The sequence below is a fragment of the Anomaloglossus baeobatrachus genome, chromosome 4, assembly GCF_048569485.1.
Source record: "Anomaloglossus baeobatrachus isolate aAnoBae1 chromosome 4, aAnoBae1.hap1, whole genome shotgun sequence".
NCBI lineage: Eukaryota > Metazoa > Chordata > Amphibia > Anura > Aromobatidae > Anomaloglossus > Anomaloglossus baeobatrachus.
The window spans coordinates 64,635,510-64,655,762 of record NC_134356.1 but is presented as its reverse complement, the minus strand read 5'-3'; positions in this window follow the sequence as shown (position 1 = coordinate 64,655,762).

Here is a 20,253-nt window from a genome sequence, read left to right as displayed (position 1 = left end):
CGATCATCTGTGAGCGACTGTTGGCCCAGTACTGGTTGGAGAGCGAACGCCGGCGGGTCCAGCAGGAAAAGAAGGAGGCAGCAAACCTGGCCGCAAAGAATGCGTAAGACCAGAAGAGCTGCTCACGGCCCGGTAAGAAGGGGCCAGATAGACTTTAGCCTGGAGAGACGATGGGGATTCATCCGGGAACCGGGACTGAGTCGGGATGTTTTTGTGTCCAGGAGGGAAATAGAAGAGCACCTTCAGAGAGGTCACCCAGGACGAGATGTGCAAATAGGTTACCGGGTGGAATACACCCGCCAGATGGGTGCGCGGGGATGGTAAGCCCTGGACATCCATATCCACTGGGAGGATGCAGCCCCGGTATTACGTTCCCGCAGCAGCCCCACCGGGGCCAGCTCTCAAAGCCAGGGGACTCAGACCATATTGTCAGCGGCTTACTTGCTACCTGGAGCCATGCCAGAGTGGGATCCCCGCATATAAAGAATCAGAAATCCTAACATGTAAATAGCCCCTTTCAGCCCCTAGTTGTTTTTGAAGAAGTCACCCTGAATTTTGCCCAGCCCCTCATTCTTTTCGAAGATGTCACCCTAATTTTTCTGTTTATGTTTGATAAAAATGGACAACCGGTCCACTGAACTCTGGGTGGCCGGAATTTAGATGTAAGAAGTGTGTGATTCATGTTTGTTAACCTGTTTCCCTTTAGGAAAATGATAGGAAGTTGATGGACATGTGGGCCACAGGACTATGTGTGACCAGGACTCCACCTTGTAAATAATTGCACCCGTTGTGCTCCCTACCAGAATTAAGGTGGAATGTACTTCCACAAAAGTTGTGCGCTTAAACAGAAAAGTGCACCAAAGACTCACAATATTGTTCAATTGTTATGCAACGTTTAAGAAAGTGCCTCCCATAAAGGGATAAAAAGTTGATTGTTAACCTGTTACAGCATTTTAAACATTTTCTGCAGTTACCACTGTATTTTTGTTTCAGCCCGCGGACGAGCTGGGATTCGCTGTGGGGGAGTGTGGCGCCCCTGAGGTTCCGTCACCACAGAGGTACTGCACCTCATCCAGAGGTGTGGTATTCCATTCTGAATAGGAAGGGGGTCATCTACCAGTTCACAGACAAAACTTGCACACACCAATTGCTAGGTCACACACTGGGTCAGGGTTTAAGGCAGGCACCATTAATGCTGAGAGTAGTGACCAGTATACCTGGTATACCTGGTGTACCAGTATACCATTCACTGGTCCGGGAGGGGTGGAGCTTAGCCAGGGGGAGTGTGGGAGGAGTTGGGGGAGGGTGAGAGGAACCAGTTAGTTCAAGTTAAAAGTCAGGGTGTCGGAGACGAGGGAGAGAGAGGGAGTCGAGGAGTGTGTGAGGTGGGCTGTCAGGAAAGTGACAGCGGACAGAAAGACCAAGTTAGAAAGAGGTTCCTGGTGAAGATCCTGGGGTCTTGCTAGGCCCAGGTGACACCAATAGAAGGGATTCCAGGTTGCCATGGAAGTACGAACGACCCGTGGACCTGTTCCACTAGAAATACCGGGTGGAGGGATCTGGCTGCAACACAGACACGGTCCCTAGGCAGAAAGAAGGAAGACATTACTTTCAGCAAAACCGAAGGCCCGGGAGATCGCTTCAGGCGCCCGAGACCATAACCTGCCACAGATCACCTGCAAGGGGGAGCAATAGAAGACCTAGGTCAGCCACCCTTTGGACAGGCTCGGTGGTGGAGGCGCAGGACAGCCTAGTGCAGTTCGGCGCTAGTGAGACAGCCAGAAAGGACATATTGAGGGGTGCATCGGTACTGACCCTTGAACTATTTGGGATCGGCAGAGGCCCATGACGGCAGATCCTGGCATACCGCGGGTAACCGGTCAGCTGCAGTGTTGAGACTAACAGTGAGTAAACATCTTGACTGCAAGTCCTGTGTCGTCTGCTTTGTCTCACACCTCATCAACAAACACCATAGACTTTTCCAAAGGTTGCCCCGGGGTACCCGCTCCACCTGTGGGGAGCAAGAAACACCTCAGCTGCCACAACATCAGCCCCGGAGGTCCCTTCCAGCAGCTGCGGCTCCATAGCCACAAAATACCACAGGTGGCATCACGAATTTCAATAAACTACAACTCCCATAATCACCTCCCCCATCAGTCACATTAATTGACTCCGCCAGGTTCACAGAGTCGGGCCCCGCCACCGCTGACCACCCCGGACTAGTCCGGCCTGACACCAAGTCACCTAAGGCCCTGGGGCGGGCGAGTAAGATCTTGGTCTTTTGGTGGTGCTAACAGCTTAGCCAATCAAAATCCTAGCAACACTTCCCACTTTAACCTACCAGACACACCATTGGGGGCCTAGGGAATAGGGCCGCCCACATGGGGGGTTGGTAAGGGGAGAGTGAGGACAGTGACAGTTGAGGAGTTGAGTTTGGAGAGTGGAAGGAGAAGGAGGTGAAGTGACTCTCTGGGAGAGAGAGGTCACGGAGCAGGGCTCCTGAGTACTAGGTGGCAGACGTTGGTCTGGGCCTGGTAGGAGCTGGAACCCCGGTCGCAGGGGACAGTGTCAAGGGGCACGGACTGCCGAGGAGAGCGGCCGACGGCCTTGAGCTATCACCGGGCAGGGGCCAAGGCACGACGGGGTACGTGGACCCCAGGCCGGAAAGTAGCTTCACGCGTTCCGGTAATTTACCCGACGGGGATGAAGACTTCAAGTGTCATCCCCAACCCGCTCCAAAATTAGGGTACTAGCGCACCGATGGGATAGGACTTTCCAACTATAGTCGAAAGAAATCCTATGCGTGAACCCTGAGAGCAAGCTCACTCTGTTAGCCATATGGGTGAGCGGGACCCGAAGAGTTTTATACCCACGGGTCCAATAGAGACGAAGGTACCAAGGACAGGGCCACAGGCTAACAGCAACACCAAGAGCACGGACCCAGGCGTGCTCCCCGCCAGCAGCAGTGGTGCTCAGAATTCTGGTTTACAAGCTGTTGGTGTAGTTATTCCTGGACTGAGGGAGTACATTGAAAACCCCTGTTCCTATTCCCAACAGCACACAAAAACCATCCCAGCATCAACTGGCTCCGGAACACGAACCCCCTACCCACGGAGGGTTTAATCATCAGGCTGCCACGCCATCGTCAATGGGCTCCCCAACGGCAGTGGTGGTCTCTCACATTACCACGCACCGTGGGTGGCGTCACGAACTTTAAAAAAAAAAAACCCCTGTACATATCCTCCGCTTTTAATCGAGTGGCCGCGCGGCCCCCGGGTCTAGACCCCTGGAGCCACTGCGGATCCGGATCTGAGCAGCAGCGATAGCCTGGCTGCTGGCACGGGGGCGGTACATAATTTTTTTTTAATTTGTTTATATCGGAGTGCTGCTTCCATTCTTTTTTTTCTCTATTTGAAGGTTTTCAGCTGGTTGCTTGTAGAAGTATGGAGCTCACAACAGTAGGATTGTGCTAATATTTTAGACAGTGCACACATACTACACACATATACCATATATACCCCCCTTTTATACTCATGTATAGTGTATATACATGAGTATAAAAGAAGGGTATATGTAGTATATGTGTGTGTTTATATGCATGTTTTATGTATATCTGGCGCCCTGGACTAGCCAGGTCGTCACAGATAACACTCAAACACCCCCCACCCCCATTAGACAGTAACATTAGCCAAACACAAAACCCTTGTTGCCTCCCTCCAGTGTCTGATGTCCACACTAGGTGGGGAGGAGCCAAGCGGTTGGCCCCACCCACCGAGGAGTTCACAGGCCTGGAGGCGGAAAAAGTGTCAGTTAGAGGTTGGAGTTTGAAGAGTGAGGAATAAACACTTGGGTGTCTGGGTTTGTGGCCCAGGCACTGACAGCAAGGTTGGCAGACGGTGGTGGCTGTCTGCAGGAGTGGTGAAGCAACGCGGAACCGTAGGACCGGGGTCGGGCGTTGGTTCGCCGGTACCGACCGGGGAGCGAAGTGAAGCCAGCACACACAGGCAGGGCCATCGGACCTCGACCAGGATTGGAGCCGCCGACAATAGTCAAATCCGAGTGTGACCGGAACGCCAGGGGTTTCGTAACAGCCAAAGACCCGATAGAAGGCAGCCGCCCACACCGTGAGGGTATACAGCTACCGCCTAAGGCTAGAGAACCAAGGACCAGCGTCTGCGGGCAAACGGGCTCCTCCAGCATCCATACACCGGGGAGCGAACTACCGTTGGGGATCCATAGTAGTCAACTAAGTACATCAAGGTGCAGGGAAAGACAGCCGCCATCACCTGTCCGGGGAGAGACACTGAAGCCGGCTGCGGGACCCGTCCATCCAGCCGTTTGGTTTACCGAGGACTTTGTGCATCTCTTACTGAGTGAGTACACCCGTGCCATCCGGCACCGCGCCGCGCTGTCCCTGCAACCCTGCACCTCACCAACCCTGCCTCCCCGTCACACCACCGGGCCCCGGGACCACCGACCCCTACCCACGGAGGGGGAAAACAACATCTCAGCTGCTCCCTACCATCGCTCCCGGGATCCCCGTCACCAGCAGCGGCGGTGCCCACCTTCACCACAACCCGTGGGTGGCGTCACGAACTAAATCCCCCAAACCAACCACCCCTTTCACTCACGGGCGAGGAGCGCCGCTTTAGTCCCCGGATCCGGCCCATCACTCGAGCCACTGAGCAGCAGCCGCAGCAGCACCGGACCCGAGCGTTGGCGAGCGACCAGCAGTGGCGGCGTCCTCCCCGCCCGCGACATATATAAACAGTACAGTATATACACACACTGCACACATACATATTCTTTATATACAGACACTGTACACATGCATAGTGTATACACACTGCGCACATATTTATATACCCCCTTTGGCACTGATGTATATAGTATATACACATATATAAACAGTATATACACACTGTACACATACATAGACAGTGTATACACAGACTGCGCACATACATAGACAGTGTGTACACACACTGCACACTTATATAGAATGTACACAGGAAGCTGCCAGTCAGTGATGTGGGCGGGGTTATATGGGGCTCACCATTCTGACCTGTGCTACATCTACAAAAGAGAAAACAGGAATTCTATCAAAACTGCACCAAGCAGCCCAGTAAAAGATATATCACTGGAATCAGGGTTGTCTTCCCTACCTCATACTGCTCTCATATTACATAGCAAAAACCTACTGACAGATTCCCCTAAAACTATGGATAGAAATTAATTAGAGCCACAGTTTTTAGGTTGAGCTTCAGGTGGACGTTTCAGGACCTAGAAAACATTAATAAGTCAAGAGTTCAGAACTGACGTCTAATAAATCAGAATTGCACATGCAACATTTTAAAATGTTAACATTGCCCTTTAACCCATTCTCCCCCGGACAATTTTTCTTTCTGTTTTTATTACTTCCTCCCCTTATTCCAGGAGCCATGAGGGCTTGCTTTTTTTGCAGGATGACTTGTACTTGTGAATGACACCATTCATTCTGCCACATAGAGTACTGAGAAACGGGAAAAAAAATCCAAGTGCAGTGAAATTGAAATAAAAGTGCAATTTCAGTGTTTTTTTGTTTTGTTTTGTTTTTTTTTTACCATGTTCACTATATGGTAATACTGACCAGGCAGTATGATTCCCCAGGTCAGTACGAGTTCATAGATACCAAACATGTATAGTTGTTTTTTTTATCTAAGGCTGCTTTCACACTACGTTTTTTTAACATGCGTCATGAACTTTTTTTGCTGTAAAATCCTGTTTTTACAAAGAAAAACGCATGTGTTATTTTGCAGGATCCTGCCACTTGAAGTTTATGGGCGGGCATTGAAGTCATGTGATCGGAAGTGAGGGGAATTGAACGTGATAGACTGGGAGCCGGCATCTGACAGCTGCAGACGCTTGTAACCAAGGTAAACATCGGGTAACTAAGCAAAGTGCTTTGCTTGGATACCCGATATTTACCTTGGTTACGAGCATCCGTAGCTGCTAGGAGCCGGGCTGCCTGCTCCCTGCACACGTAACCAAGGTAAACATCGGGTAACTAAGCGAAGCGCTTTGCTTGGTTACCCGATATTTTCCATGGTTACGAGCGTCCGCCGCTCTCAGGCGGGGGAGAGAGAGAGGGGAGAGAGAGGGGAGAAAGGGAGGGGGAGAGGGAGGGAGAGAGAAAGACTGATCACGCCAGGCTGGTTTCTGGGCATGCTCAGTAGAGCAAGCAGGATCCTGTCTATCAGCATGTCAGCGATCACATGCGTTTGTGTGCAGTATAATCAGGATTCAGTGAAAAACAGCATTTGGACGCAGCTCAAAAACGCTACAAGTAGCGTTTTTGAAAAAAGTTAAAAAACTGCAAGTCGCTGGATCCTCACTATAACGCACGCAAACGCATTTTGACGCGAGTCCATTGCAAATGCATTGAAATGAAAACGCATTTGCACTTGAACCATTTTTGCTTTAAAAAAAGTTCATAACGCATGTTAAAAAAACGTAGTGTGAAAGCAGCCTAAGTAGTGAAAAAAATTCACATATCTGTCCCCAAAATATTTGCTTTTGTCGCCACTTTCCAAGACATGTAAGATTATCACTTTAAGTTCTAGGGTGTGTTGGGGGGGCCTATTTTTTGCGCTCTGAGCTGACATTTTTACTTATATTATTTTGGGGTAGATACAATGTTTTGATCTCTTATTGCATTTTTTCCAAGGTTGCGAGGACCAAAAAAATCATAATTTTGGCTTTTTTATTTTCTCTCTTGTTATACTGCTTAGCGATCAGATTAATTTATTTTACATTTTGATAGCTTGGACAATTAGCATACTGGCGATACCGAATATGTGTATTTTTTCATAATTGTTTTATTGTTAATGGGGGAAATGGGGGGTGATTTACATTTTTTTTTTCTTTGAATTTTTATAATATTTTTTAAAACTTTTTAAATTACTTTTACTGTATTTACTAGTCTCCTTCGGGGACTTGAAGCTACGATTAGCCATTCACTTGTCCTATACCGGGAAGTGCATTAGCATCTGCACCGCTCTGTATAGCAGAAATCACAATCTCCTATGAATGTCGGCCATGGGCTGACATTCACAGGAGGATCGTGATCACAGCCTCTGGAGTCATCAGCTGACCCTCGTCTGTCATAACAACTCATCGGTGCCCCACAATCACATGATGGGTGCACCCAAGGGATATGATCAATGACGTGCTTCCTGTCTGCACATGTCAAATGCCCCTGCCATAGATTGACAGCAGCAATTAACTGGTTAAAGAGGACCAGCCACCAGGATTTTCCTATATAAACAGAAACCAGTGCTATAAAGGCACTATCATGCTGATTCTATACATACCTTTAGTTGTGAGATCGGATGTATGGTTTCTGAAGTATGGGCAAGTAAAGTTTGTGAAATGCACTGTTACTTGATGAGAGGTGCAACGGAATATCTAATAGGTGGGTCGGGTTTTGCTAGTTATTCCCGCCCTTCTCTTCCTATTTGTCCTTCCTCCCCCCTGTCTCTGCTATTACAGGGGGAGGAAGGAGGAAAGAAGGACAGGGGGGAAGGACAGGCAAGCAGACAAGGGTGGGAATAACTAGCAAAATCTGACCCACCTACTAGATATTCTGCTGCACCTATCAATCAAGTAACAAAGGAAATGGGAATATCCAGCAATTGGTGACTTTTTAAAAACTCATCCTTTATTTTTCAAAAATGTCATAAAAAAACTTTTAACATCAAGACATAAAATCCAAAAAAATAATCCATGGTAAGTAGCCTATGAACAACAAACGCGTTTTGGCCGCGGATCCTTATTCGTTGTATAAAGCATGCTACAAAAATGCCGTAATTTATGTCATATCCTGTTAACATGTGCATGGAATGAACCAATCAGAAGAGAAAAATAAATAATAATTTCATGATAAAGTATAATGATATGTTAAATCATGCCTTATATGGCAATCTAGATTTCAAAGCAAAAATCCACCAAGCCTCCCTGGTTAACAAAAGTCTTCTATGATCACCCCCTCTATTCAGCAAATTAACCCTTTCAATACCTTGAACCCTGCAAGATGTTAACTTACCCTCATGTGCTTCAATAAAATGTTTAGATGCTGCTATTTTATTTCTAGCATCCAACAGGTGTCTCTTGCTTCTTTTCTTTAATGTGCACGAGGTGCAACCCACATATTGCCTGGAACATGAGATGCAAACAATAAAATAAACTAAAAAAATACATATTGCAGTTAATATAGTTTTTTATGGGGTATATTTTAGCATCTCTTGTGGAGGAGAATTTTCTATTATCAATCAAGTAACAGTGGGTTTCACAAACTTTACTTCCCTAAATTTCAGAAAGCATACATCCGATATCACAACTAAAGGTATGTATAGAATCAGCAGGATAGCACCAGTATAGCACTGGGTTTAGTTTATATAGAAAATCCTGGTGGTTGTTCCTCTTTAACAGCCATGGGTGAATCTCCACCCGCGGATGTGAGCGGCACTTGATCGCTGATTAACCCTAGAACGCATACCAGGACTGCTAGGTTACTTGTTTTCTATGGTTGATTTCTATGGTTGCGCATTCTAGGGTTAAATAAGCCATCATGTGCGGGAAAACATGCGGGCTCAGCCTGTGAGCCTACATCAAAGGCAGAGACACGGTCATTAATACACTGTACATCATCGGTTGTGAAAGAGTTATAGTGTTCCATAAATATATTAAAAAGTGAAAACTATATAAAACTTCAGACCCCGCTTCATAACCCGGTTTACCGTTGCTTTGTCCATGCTATTCTCTGATAATAACCCATTTCCACAAAATCTAGTTAGAAACCAACTAGAAATATCAAGTTTGGAAAAGTAAGGAAGAATTATGATTAGGCCGTTTTACCGTGTTTTATAGCTGCAATGGCAAAAAATAAAAGAAAGAAAGAAAGAAAGAAAACAAGGTAAATTGAATGTCAGACTTCAATGTTCAAAAATGTTCAACCACAGGTACGTGATGTTCCTATGCGGCATCTATGCTGTTGTCCTAAACTTATATTGCTACTTATTAGAGCCTTTTACTCTGGTTGGTTGCTAATCCCTTGGGTGCACCGATAACATATTAGGACCTGTCAGAGCTGAAGAGAAAAGAAAATGGCAGGAGTCAGCAATTAAATGTTGGACACTCCGATTTTAATGCCTAGATATTGATACAGTGGATTTCTATAGTTGCACAGCCGAGAAGTCATTACCGCTTGTGGAGGTATTTATTACTCATCAATTATAGTGAATCTTTTACTGGATTTCACAACATGAACTGATCTCTTGGACATGATGAGGCTGGTGTACTTACTTACTTGGCAAATCTAATTTAGAATGACAGCATGAAACAAATATTAAAATCAGTTCAGGAGTCCAAGCTTATTCAATTTATGCCCAACTAGCATGATTGACAGCTCCTCACGTTCTTTCTCTCCTGCTGCTTCTGTTGAAATTTCTCCTGGTAAGTAGAAGCGGCAGCTGTAAAGGCCCCGTCACACGCAGCGATATTGCTAGCGAGCGTACCCGCCCCCCGTCGTTTGTGCGTCACGGGCAAATTGCTTCCCATGGCGCACAATATCGTTAGGAGCCGTCACACTACTTACCTGCCTAGCGACGTCGCTGTGGCCGGCGAACCATATCCTTTCTAAGGGGGCGGTTCGTGCGGCGTCACAGCGGCCTCACTAAGTGGCTGCCCAATAGAGGCAGAGGGGCGGAGATGAGCAGCCGGGGTGTGCCGCCCCGTGTCAACAGCTGGCGCTGCTCGGATCCGGGCCTACTGGGGTAGTGGCTCAAGGGTCTCCGGACCCAGGGGTTTCGCGGACACGCCGAATAAATGGGGGGGACGTAGTTGTACGGGCTAGGCCGTATTAAGTTCGTGACGCCACCCACGGTGTGTGGTGAGCTGAGACACCACCGCTGCTGTTATGGGGCACCCGGGGGAGATGTAGTGGAAGCTGGATGTTAACCCCTCCGTGGGTAGGGATGGTTGCCCCGGGACCCAGTGTCTGGTGCAGGGTGTAGAGATGGCAAGGGGATGCTTGAGTACTCACAGTCAATAAATCACACGAGTCTCTGGTAAACCAGGGTGCTGGTGGCCGGCGCCGCGGCCGGTTGCATTCGGATCCCCCACCCGGGCTGGTGGTCTCTATCCTTTTCCTCTGCACTGACTTTGTGTAAGGTAGACTTCCTAGTCTGGAACTCAGGACTCTGCTCCCGGCTGGATGTGGCCTAAGGAGCCGTGCCCGCAGACGCTGGCCCGTGGGATCTATGGGCCCTGGCAGTGACCTCTTATCTGTCTTTCCCTAAGGGGAGGTGACTAGGGTTTTAGGTTGGCTGTGTGTTTCCTAAGTGGGGGAAGGGTGCTATAAAGGGGCCTATCTGTGAATACCTGGTTTTGCCAGGGCGTCACAGTAACATCCCGCCCACATCCTTCCTTCCTCATTGCCGGAGGAAGCAGGTAAGCTGTAGTTCGTGGTTCCCGCGGTGTCACACGTAGCGATGTGTGCTGCCTCGGGAATGACAAACAACCTGCGCCCTCAACAATCAACGATTTTTTGAAAAGGAACGACGTGTCAACGATGGACGATTTGGTGAGTATTTACCATCGTTAATGGTCGCTCGTTGGTGTCACACGCTATGACGTCGCTAACGATGCAGGATGTGCGTCACGGAATTCGTGACCCCGGTGATATATCGTTAGTTAGGTCGCTGCGTGTGACGGGGCCTTTAGCCTTAGTAGTTCGAGACTGAATACACTTGGCGGCGCTATTTTATTTTTTACACAGACTCATAAAATGTTCATTCTAATGTAAGATTTACACTGCCGTTCTTCAAATTTTCAAAGTAAGTACACCAGCCTCCTTAGGTCTAAGATCAATTTAATAATGTATAGCTTGTATTTTGAAATCCAGTGACATATCTGCTTTAAAGAGGTTAGACACTACTAGGACACCCCTTTCTGATTTCAAGTTTCCCCCATGTAAAATAATAATAAAGCCTATACTCACCTCCCGTACAAGGCGCCCTTCCAGTGGTGACCGGGATCACGTGGGGTTGTGATGTCACACAAGCTCCACGTCCAATCATCGTCGAGTTCTGTCTAACCACCTTTGGACCAAACAAGTTAATCAACAGGAAGTAAGTGCTGGGGCTGCACTCACTTCCTGTTGATTGTTCATTTGATCTGAAGGAGACAGAAGCCGGTGCTGATTGGATGCGGGCCTCGTGTGACGTCATAACCCCACATGAGCCTTGGCACCAAGAGCCAAGGGAAGCCTAGAATGGTGACGGTATGGGAGAGGAGTACAGGCTTTATTATTTTGCCGGGAGAAAACATGTGGAATCAGAAGGGGTTGTCCTAATAGCGGACAACCCCTTCAAGAACAGAGACGTAGCAATTGAAGAAAGTTTTCTGCCTGAGAAACTGGGCTCAATGGACACCACTGTTGCAAATGGTACAGAGAAATTGGAGCAATAGGTGATTCAACGTATCCAGCTGGATGAGAAGATACATTATCTACAGTATGTTGTAATGCCCGACAAAGTGGAAATTATTATTATCATTTGTTTCAATGTGATGGCAGGGCACTGTACACATGAGGAATGTACAACAAATATAATCTATAGAGAAACTGGTGCATAGAGGCCTTTTGGAGCTTACTTAAAGGGGTCTGATAGGCAAAGGTCCAACCACTGTGATCACTGCTGATTTCTTAGGGCAGATGAAGTATCAATGTTGATATAATTGTGATGTTTCACTTGGTCGTTACATTTAAGACGGCTACCTAAGACGTCATTATAGTCAAGGACGAACCACATTATCAACCTGAAAAAGCAGATCAGAGTCAATAGAAAATTAAGTGGTGGGCCCTTATGTACTTGCAATAATTCCCCGATGGGTGTCGCTGCTCTTGGTCCGGCGCCTCTTCCATCTTGCACGATCGACATCCTATGTCCCAGTCCCATGTGCATGACGCTTCCTGCGTCATTTACACAGAGGCCTCCATTGCGGTCCTGCGCATGCACACTTGATCTGCTCAGCTGAGGACATAGCAAAGTATTGTAGTGTGTGTCGCCCTGGGCAAGCCAGGGGACACAGGTCACACACCACCACACCCTACATCCCAGCTAGGAACACCACAGCTAACCAAAAATCCTTGTTGCCTTCCTCCAGAGGCTGATGATTCACACCAGGGGGTGGGCCAGGCGGTTGGCTCCGCCCACCGAGGAGGACACAGCTCTGGAGGCGGGAGAAACCAGGCAGTCAGCTCAGGGAAGAGCAAGAGTCTAGTCAGGGAGGAGGAAGTGGAAGGAGTGGAGGAGTAGCCCAGACAGGGCTAAAGTAAACAGCTAAGTGAAAGTGAAGGAAGAAAAGTAGTAAAGGAGGAAAGCAAGAGTGGTGACAGAACAGAAAGAGCGTGAAAAAGCCTGAAGTAGTCCAGCTGTGTGCAGGACAGGTCAGCAAGGTCAGCAACGGCGGTGACTGTCTGGAGGGGGACCGTTTGGAAGTTCCTGGAAGGACCCCGTAGGCTGTGTGCCCGGCGGTCTGGAGCAGTGTTCCGAAGGACAGTCAGCACCAGGGCAGGGGCCTCTCGGACCCCGGCAAGGCTTGGAGTCGCCATAATTTGCCGAATCCGTCAGTGAAGGGGACGTAGCTCCCCCAACAACCAAGTCCCGATTGAAGTCAACAGCCCAGCCAGTGTAGAAGAGACACCGACACCGCCAAGGCACCCGTTTCTTAGGGCCAGCGCCTGCGGGCAAAGAGTAGAGCTCCCCCGGTCCAGCTTGAAGCCGGGGAGCGAGTTACCGGTGGGGACCCATCGCAACCAACAAGTACACCAAGGTGCAAGGAAAAGGGACATCACCATCACCTACTGGGAGAGCAAGTGCAGCCGTCCGTGGGACCGTCTATCCAGCTGTTTGGTTTACCGTAAAAACTGTGTCAACGTCTCAGGCTGAGTGAGTACCACAGTGCCGCAAGGCACAGCGCTGCCCCCGCGTCCCTGCGCCCACCAGGCCCTGCACCTCCCTCACCATCACCGGGCCCCGGGACCACCAACCCCTACCCACGGAGGGGCAACACAACACCTGGCTGCTCTGCATCACCATCCCCGGGATCCCCGTATAGAGCAGCGGTGGTGAAATCACCACAACCGTGGGTGGCGTCACGGACAATAATCATCCCCACACCCAACAAACCCCCTTTCACTCACGGGCGAGGAGTGCCGCTCGAGAAACCCCCGGGATCCGGCCCACAGCTCGAGCCACCACTGAGCAGCAGCCGCCGGACCCGAGCAGAAGGGGTGAGCGTAGTGTGCTGACACCCTCCTCCCCGCCCGCGACAACTTGGCGTCACGAACAGGATCTTACCGCTCTGCCGTCTGGTAGAGGTGCGCCTTGTTACCGCCGGAGGTATCCGGCAGAAAAATTTCAAAAGCCGCCATAGTTGGCGCGAAAAGTTCCCGCTCGAGCGTCTTCTCGAGTAGTGAAGGCGCGAAGGCCAAAACCCCGCCCCGAGAGAGGAGGGGCCGGAAAGAGCTAAGGGGGACGCGATGGCGGCTGGCTGCATGTGAAAGCAGCTATAGAAGCAGGGACGCCAGGACCCTGCGGCCATTGACTGGTTCCTGGAAGGTGCCGCTGCTAAAGATGCTGAGTCCGACCGACAACACCGTGGTCCCCGCGCCTGGCCCCGCAGCGTGGGTGGAAGTCCGGACCGTCCAGCAAAGCAGCCGTCTGCAGGTCAAGATGCAGCTCCTCATGGAGGAGTGGGAGGCCGACATGGCGGAAGTGGTGGCGGCCATACGGGGACGCGAGGTGGAGGGAGTCTTGGAAGGGAGGGTAAGTGACCCACGCCCCTGTGCCCCTAGTGGGTCGGTCATCGCGGCTGAGGGACCCGGTCCATACCCGCTCGCCCTGCTACCTCCCCCGCTACCCGTGTTGGCTGCTGCTGCCCCGCCACTAGGCCCGCTACCACCACCACCGGTAGCGGTACCCTGCCAATCCGCCCTGGCGGACCGACCTGCAGCAGAAGCTCGTGACCGCCCTGATCCGCTTCCATGGAAGGAGCCGAAGGCTGAAGCCGTCAGCAAAGATGCACCGGAGGCACGGCGGGGATGCAGCTGCCAGGAGGCAGAGCAGGCCATGTCACAGCGGGGTCCCTTATTGCTGAAGGTGCCGGTCGTAGCCGACATGGAGGGACTCTGGCTGGGCCCGTTCCCCGCACACGCTGAACCGGAGCAAGCAGAAAGTGCTCCCGGCTGGGAGCAACGGCAACAGCAGCTGCGCAGGGAGATCGATGCCCGAGAGGGGTGTAGAGCGGATGTGCATGCCCGCATGAATATGGAAGAAGATCGCCTGCAGCAAGCTACCATTGGGGTCCAGAGCGGTGCACCATGTGAAGGTGACACTAGGGTCCCACGAGTGAGAATGGACTGTTGAGCCGCAAAAGGGCAGCGGATGCCCGCTGCAGCAGTCCCCGTTGGGACCACCACTTTGTGTGTTTGTTTAAAAGTTTGAAAAAATGATAAGAAAATGATTATCGAAGTTTCACCTGATTTACCGTGATTTGCAACCGGCTGGAGCCGGCACCGTTGTCTCTGTGGGGACCGTTTAAAAGTTTTGCATGGAGGACTTTCCATGGACAAGCCCGTGAACTTGCAGGGCAACCACAAACGTTAGTGGATTGTAAATATGTTGTTTACCGTTACCGTTTTCCGCATGCCGCCTCCGGAGAGGCAGGTTGGAGGGAGGGCCCTGAGCAGAGCAGGCTGGGGCCCAGCCACCAAAGGAACCGGTGGCTACCCTCTGGAGGGAAGGACAGATCCCGCTTGGGTACCATGTGCTGGACTGTGGGTCAAGGGGTGCTGCCTGGGTTTTAGGGGCAGCATCAGGGCCAGGTTGCTTGGGTGGGAGAGAGCGGAAACCGTAACCGTAAACCGTTATGCAACGTTAAAAGAAATGTGCCTCCCGTCTTGGGAAGAGTTATTATTAAAAATGTAAATATGTTATATTACTATGTTATCTTTTTCAGAAAAATAAAACCGGTGTTGGACGGCAGCCCGCGGACGGTCTGCATTTTGCTAAGGGGGAATGTGTCGCCCTGGGCAAGCCAGGGGACACAGGTCACACACCACCACACCCTACATCCCAGCTAGGAACACCACAGCTAACCAAAAATCCTTGTTGCCTTCCTCCAGAGGCTGATGATTCACACCAGGGGGTGGGCCAGGCGGTAGGCTCCGCCCACCGAGGAGGACACAGCTCTGGAGGCGGGAGAAACCAGGCAGTCAGCTCAGGGAAGAGCAAGAGTCTAGTCAGGGAGGAGGAAGTGGAAGGAGTGGAGGAGTAGCCCAGACAGGGCTAAAGTAAACAGCTAAGTGAAAGTGAAGGAAGAAAAGTAGTAAAGGAGGAAAGCAAGAGTGGTGACAGAACAGAAAGAGCGTGAAAATGCCTGAAGTAGTCCAGCTGTGTGCAGGACAGGTCAGCAAGGTCAGCAACGGCGGTGACTGTCTGGAGGTGGACCGTTTGGAAGTTCCTGGAAGGACCCCGTAGGCTGTGTGCCCGGCGGTCTGGAGCAGTGTTCCGAAGGACAGTCAGCACCAGGGCAGGGGCCTTTCGGACCCCGGCAAGGCTTGGAGTCGCCATAATTTGCCGAATCCGTCAGTGAAGGGGACGTAGATCCCCCAACAACCAATTCCCGATTGAAGGCAACAGCCCAGCCACTGTAGAAGAGACACCGCCACCGCCAAGACACCCGTTTCTTAGGGCCAGCGCCTGCGGGCAAAGAGTAGAGCTCCCCCGGTCCAGCTTGAAGCCGGGGAGCGGGTTACCGGTGGGGACCCATCGCAACCAACAAGTACACCAAGGTGCAAGGAAAAGGGACATCACCGTCACCTACTGGGAGAGCAAGTGCAGCCGTTCGTGGGACCGTTTATCCAGCCGTTTGGTTTACCGTAAAAACTGTGTCAACGTCTCAGGCTGAGAGAGTACCACAGTGCCGCAAGGCACAGCGCTGCCCCCGCGTCCCTGCGCCCACCAGGCCCTGCACCTCCCTCACCATCACCGGGCCCCGGGATCACCAACCCCTACCCACGGAGGGGCAACACAACACCTGGCTGCTCCGCATCACCATCCCCAGGATCCCCGTATAGAGCAGCGGTGGTGAAATCACCACAACCGTGGGTGGCGTCACGGACAATAATCATCCCCACACCCAACAAACCCCCTTTCACTCACGGGCGAGGAGTGCCGCTCGAGAAACCCCCGGGATCCGGCCCGCAGCTCGAGCCACCACTGAACAGCAGCCGCCGGACCCGAGCAGAAGGGGTGAGCGTAGTGTGCTGACACCCTCCTCCCCGCCCGCGACAACTGCACATTTGCGGGTGGTCCTTGACCTTTCTTCATGCCTATGCATTAAAGTACTTTGCTCTGCCCTCAGCATGAGGGAGCATGAACAGGAGCGCAATGGAGGCCTCTATGAGGATGACGCAGGTTGCGTCATGCGCGAAGTTGGGATAGAGGATGTTGATCGCAGAAGATGCTGGAAGCGCCAGATTGAGAGCAGCGATACCTATCGGGCCAGACTGCCTCTTAGGTGAGTATAATAAAGGTGTTTTTTTACATTCTACAGAGCCTGGGCTCTTATACACAGTATTCTAGAATACTATATATAAGAGCTCACTGATGGTGGCTGCAGCTTATAAGGGAAAAACCTGGTGACAGGGTCTCTTAGTAAAATGAAGTAATAAAACATTTTCAAACTCATTTTGGCATTAGAGAGTTAAATAGACTTTATCAGGATAGACTGTCAGATTATTTGAACGATAGACCACTGATGATCAGCGAGGTTAAAATGTAACGGCAATAGAAGAAAGGGAATAACTGACATTTTTTCTTCTGATTTGCATTTTAACAGTGGCCATTGACTACAATGACCAACCATTGGCTGCCTGGAAGAACTGAGGACCGGAGCCTCTGGTGATAATAAATGAAATTTGTGGGGAAGGAGTACGGAGACTATACCTGTCACGGTCATCTCTCCGCTATAAGATATTAGTGACAGGTTCGGGGTCAGAGTCTCACTTTACTTGTGAGACTCTGCTGATTTAATGTGTCGTGGGCGGAGGAGGGGACGCTGCGCTCACCCACGGATCCCGGGGACTCGAGCGGCGTTCCTCGCCCGTGAGTGAAAAGGGGGTTGGTGTGTGGTTTGGGGATATGGTCCGTGACACCACCGCTGCTTTGGACGGGGATCCCGGGAGCGATGACAGGGAGCAGCTTGGATGTTGGTTCTCTCCTCCGTGGGTAGGGGGGGTTGGTTGTCCCGGGGCCCCGGTGAGGGATTAGGGATGACAGGCGGGTTACGGGGCCTGGTGAGGTGCAGGGTCGCGGGGGCAGCACTGTGCCGCACTGCACGGTGGTACTCACTCAGCCAGTAATTCACACGGAGTCTCTGGTCAAACAAACGGCTGGATGGACGAGTCCCACAGGCGGCTGCGGTTGTTCTCCTCCCGGTAGGTTGATGGTGACTGCCTTTCCTTACACCTGTGTTGTGTTTACGGTTCCAATGGCTTCCCACCGGTAACCTGCTCCCCAGCTTGGATGGATGCTGAGGGAGCCCCTTTTGCCCATAAGCTCTGGCCCTGGGAACTGTAGCCTTGGCGGTGACTGTGTTTCCCTTTACGGTGTGAGCTGTTGCCTTCAATCGGGTCTTGACTGCTGGGAAACCCCGGAGGTTCCCTTCGCTAACGGATTTGACCGGTTTTATGGCGACTCCTAGCCTGGTCGGGGTCCGTAGGCCCTGCCGAATGGTGCTGGCTTCTCTTCACTCCCCGATCCAGTACCGGCGGGCCACCGCCCGTCCCCGGTCCTTACGGTTCACTCTAATCAGCCTCTCCTGCAGACGGTCACCACTGTCTGCCAACCTTGCTGTACGTGCCCGGGCCACACACTCGGACACGGTGAGTCTCCTCTACTACCACCTCACTCTCCAAAACTGAACTCTAAGGCTATGTGTCCACGGGAGAATGTAGCTGAGGATTTTTCTGCATCAAAATCCGCAGCTTTCCAGCAAAATCCGCACCTTTTCAAAGGTGCGGATTTGCCGCGGATTTACCGCGGAATTGCCGCGGATTTGATGCGGATTTTGGTGCGGATTTTTTTTTTTCCCAATTTTAAAGCCAAAATCCGGATGAAAATCCGCAACAATAATTGACATGTTGCAGATTTTTCCGGATCAAAATCCGCACGAAATCCGCTGCGGAAAAATCCGCAGCGTGGGCACAGCATTTCCAAAATGCCATAGAAATGGCTGGGAAGTGCCTGAGCTGCAGATTTTCGGGAAATCCGAGGCTTTTCCGCGAGAAATCCGCGGCAAAATCCGCGCATTTTCCGCAGCGTAGGCACATAGCCTAAACTCAACTGACTCCTTTTCCCGCCTCCAGGACTGTGAACTCCTCGGTGGGCGGGACCAACCGCCTGGCCCACCCCCTGGTGTGGACATCAGCCCCTGGAGGAAGGCAACAAGGATTTGTGTTTGACTTACGTGTGCCTAGCCGGGGTGTGGGGTGTGTTGGTGTAGTACCTTTGACGACCTGGCTTGTCCAGGGCGCCACAAATGTATTCCCTCTCCTTTGAGGAAGAGAGGGTTAATGTCAGTTTGCTTTCCAGCAGCTTTCGACTCCTGGTCAGGTGTTTCCGGTTGGGGACAACTCCCAGTCCCTTTATATACCCTCTGCTCCCAGTAGAAGATGCCGATTATTCTCTTACTCATTTGGATGCTTGGCCTGGACATGGAAGGAGTTGGTGGAAACTTGTCTGAAAGTTGCTGTGTAGGCTGCAGCCTTGGTGCTGGCTTCAGCTCTGTGTTGTTGTGTTTCCCCCTGTCTGTCTTCCTTCCCTGGTGTGTTGTTTTAGTGCAGCAGTGGGACTAATGAGCCTTACCTGCCCACTCCCTAGCCAGGACTATTGTAGGGTAACTCAAGGCTTCAGATTCCTGCTCGGCAACAGGTAAGGAATCGGTATAGGGACTGGGTTGGAGTGCAGGGTACAGTTGCAGTTAAGTGTAGGAGGTGTCCATCTTCCCTCTCACTAGCACTAGGGCCCACCATTGTTAATGTGTCCCCAGTGTACCCCTTGTGTTGTAGTGTGTTGCATCTTGTGCCATACTTTCCCTGTCACTACTGTGACAATAGCAGATATGAATGGAGACACAGAAGCATGAGAGGAGAGTAGCTTCCTTTGTACTCTATTTTTTAATCATCTTACATGCAAAAAATAGCATACAAATTACAATCTTGATGTTAAGTTTAGCATTAGTGATGAGCGAGTACTAAAAAGCTCGGGTGCTCGAGGCTCGGGCCGAGCCTCCCAAGATACTCGTGTACTCGGCCCGAGCAACGAGCCCAATGTTATCCTATGGGAGACCCGAGTATTTTTGTGAAATGACCCCCCGGCAGCATGGAGAAACCCTAAAACTGTCACAAAAGTCTCAGAAGAGTGCTCAAATGACATGGCATCAGCATGGGGAAGACCCCTTGAAGCATTTATCACTCAAAAGTCACAGCTGTGAACAATTTTGTCCGAGTTTTACGCCATTTTTACGGACTCACCAGAAAACCTTGCAAAATGACCCCAAAATGAATTTTCATGGCGGAAATGTTAAGGGCACATACCCAATAGTGAGATAGAGCTGGTGTATGTTACTTTTTGAGATTAATACATGAAAGATTTTACATAAACATTGTGTGGCACTCCGATGTCCAAAACGCACGTTTTGTGCTTTTTACTAGCGATGTCGGTCATTTTTTTTTTCATTCTATCTCCCGTCGGTCGGTCTCGCTCTGTCGGTCTCTCTCTGTCTTGTCTGTCCCCCTCTCACAGTCTGTCGGTCATTCTCCCCCCTCTCTCTTACTCACCGTTCGCCGATCACTGCTGCGGCACTGCACGGCATTCACACTGCTCCTGCGGCTTTTCTTCTTTTGAAAAAGCCGGCCGGTCATTAATCAATCTCGTATTCTCTGCTTTCCTGCTTTTCGGCGCCTATGATTGGTTGCAGTGAGACACGCCCCCACTCTGAGTGACAGGTGTCACACTGCACCCAATCACAGCAGCCGGTGTGTGTGTATACTGTGCAGTGAAATAAATAATTAAATAATTAAAAAAAACGGCGTGCGGTCCCCCCCAATTTTAATACCAGCCAGATAAAGCCATACGGCTGAAGGCT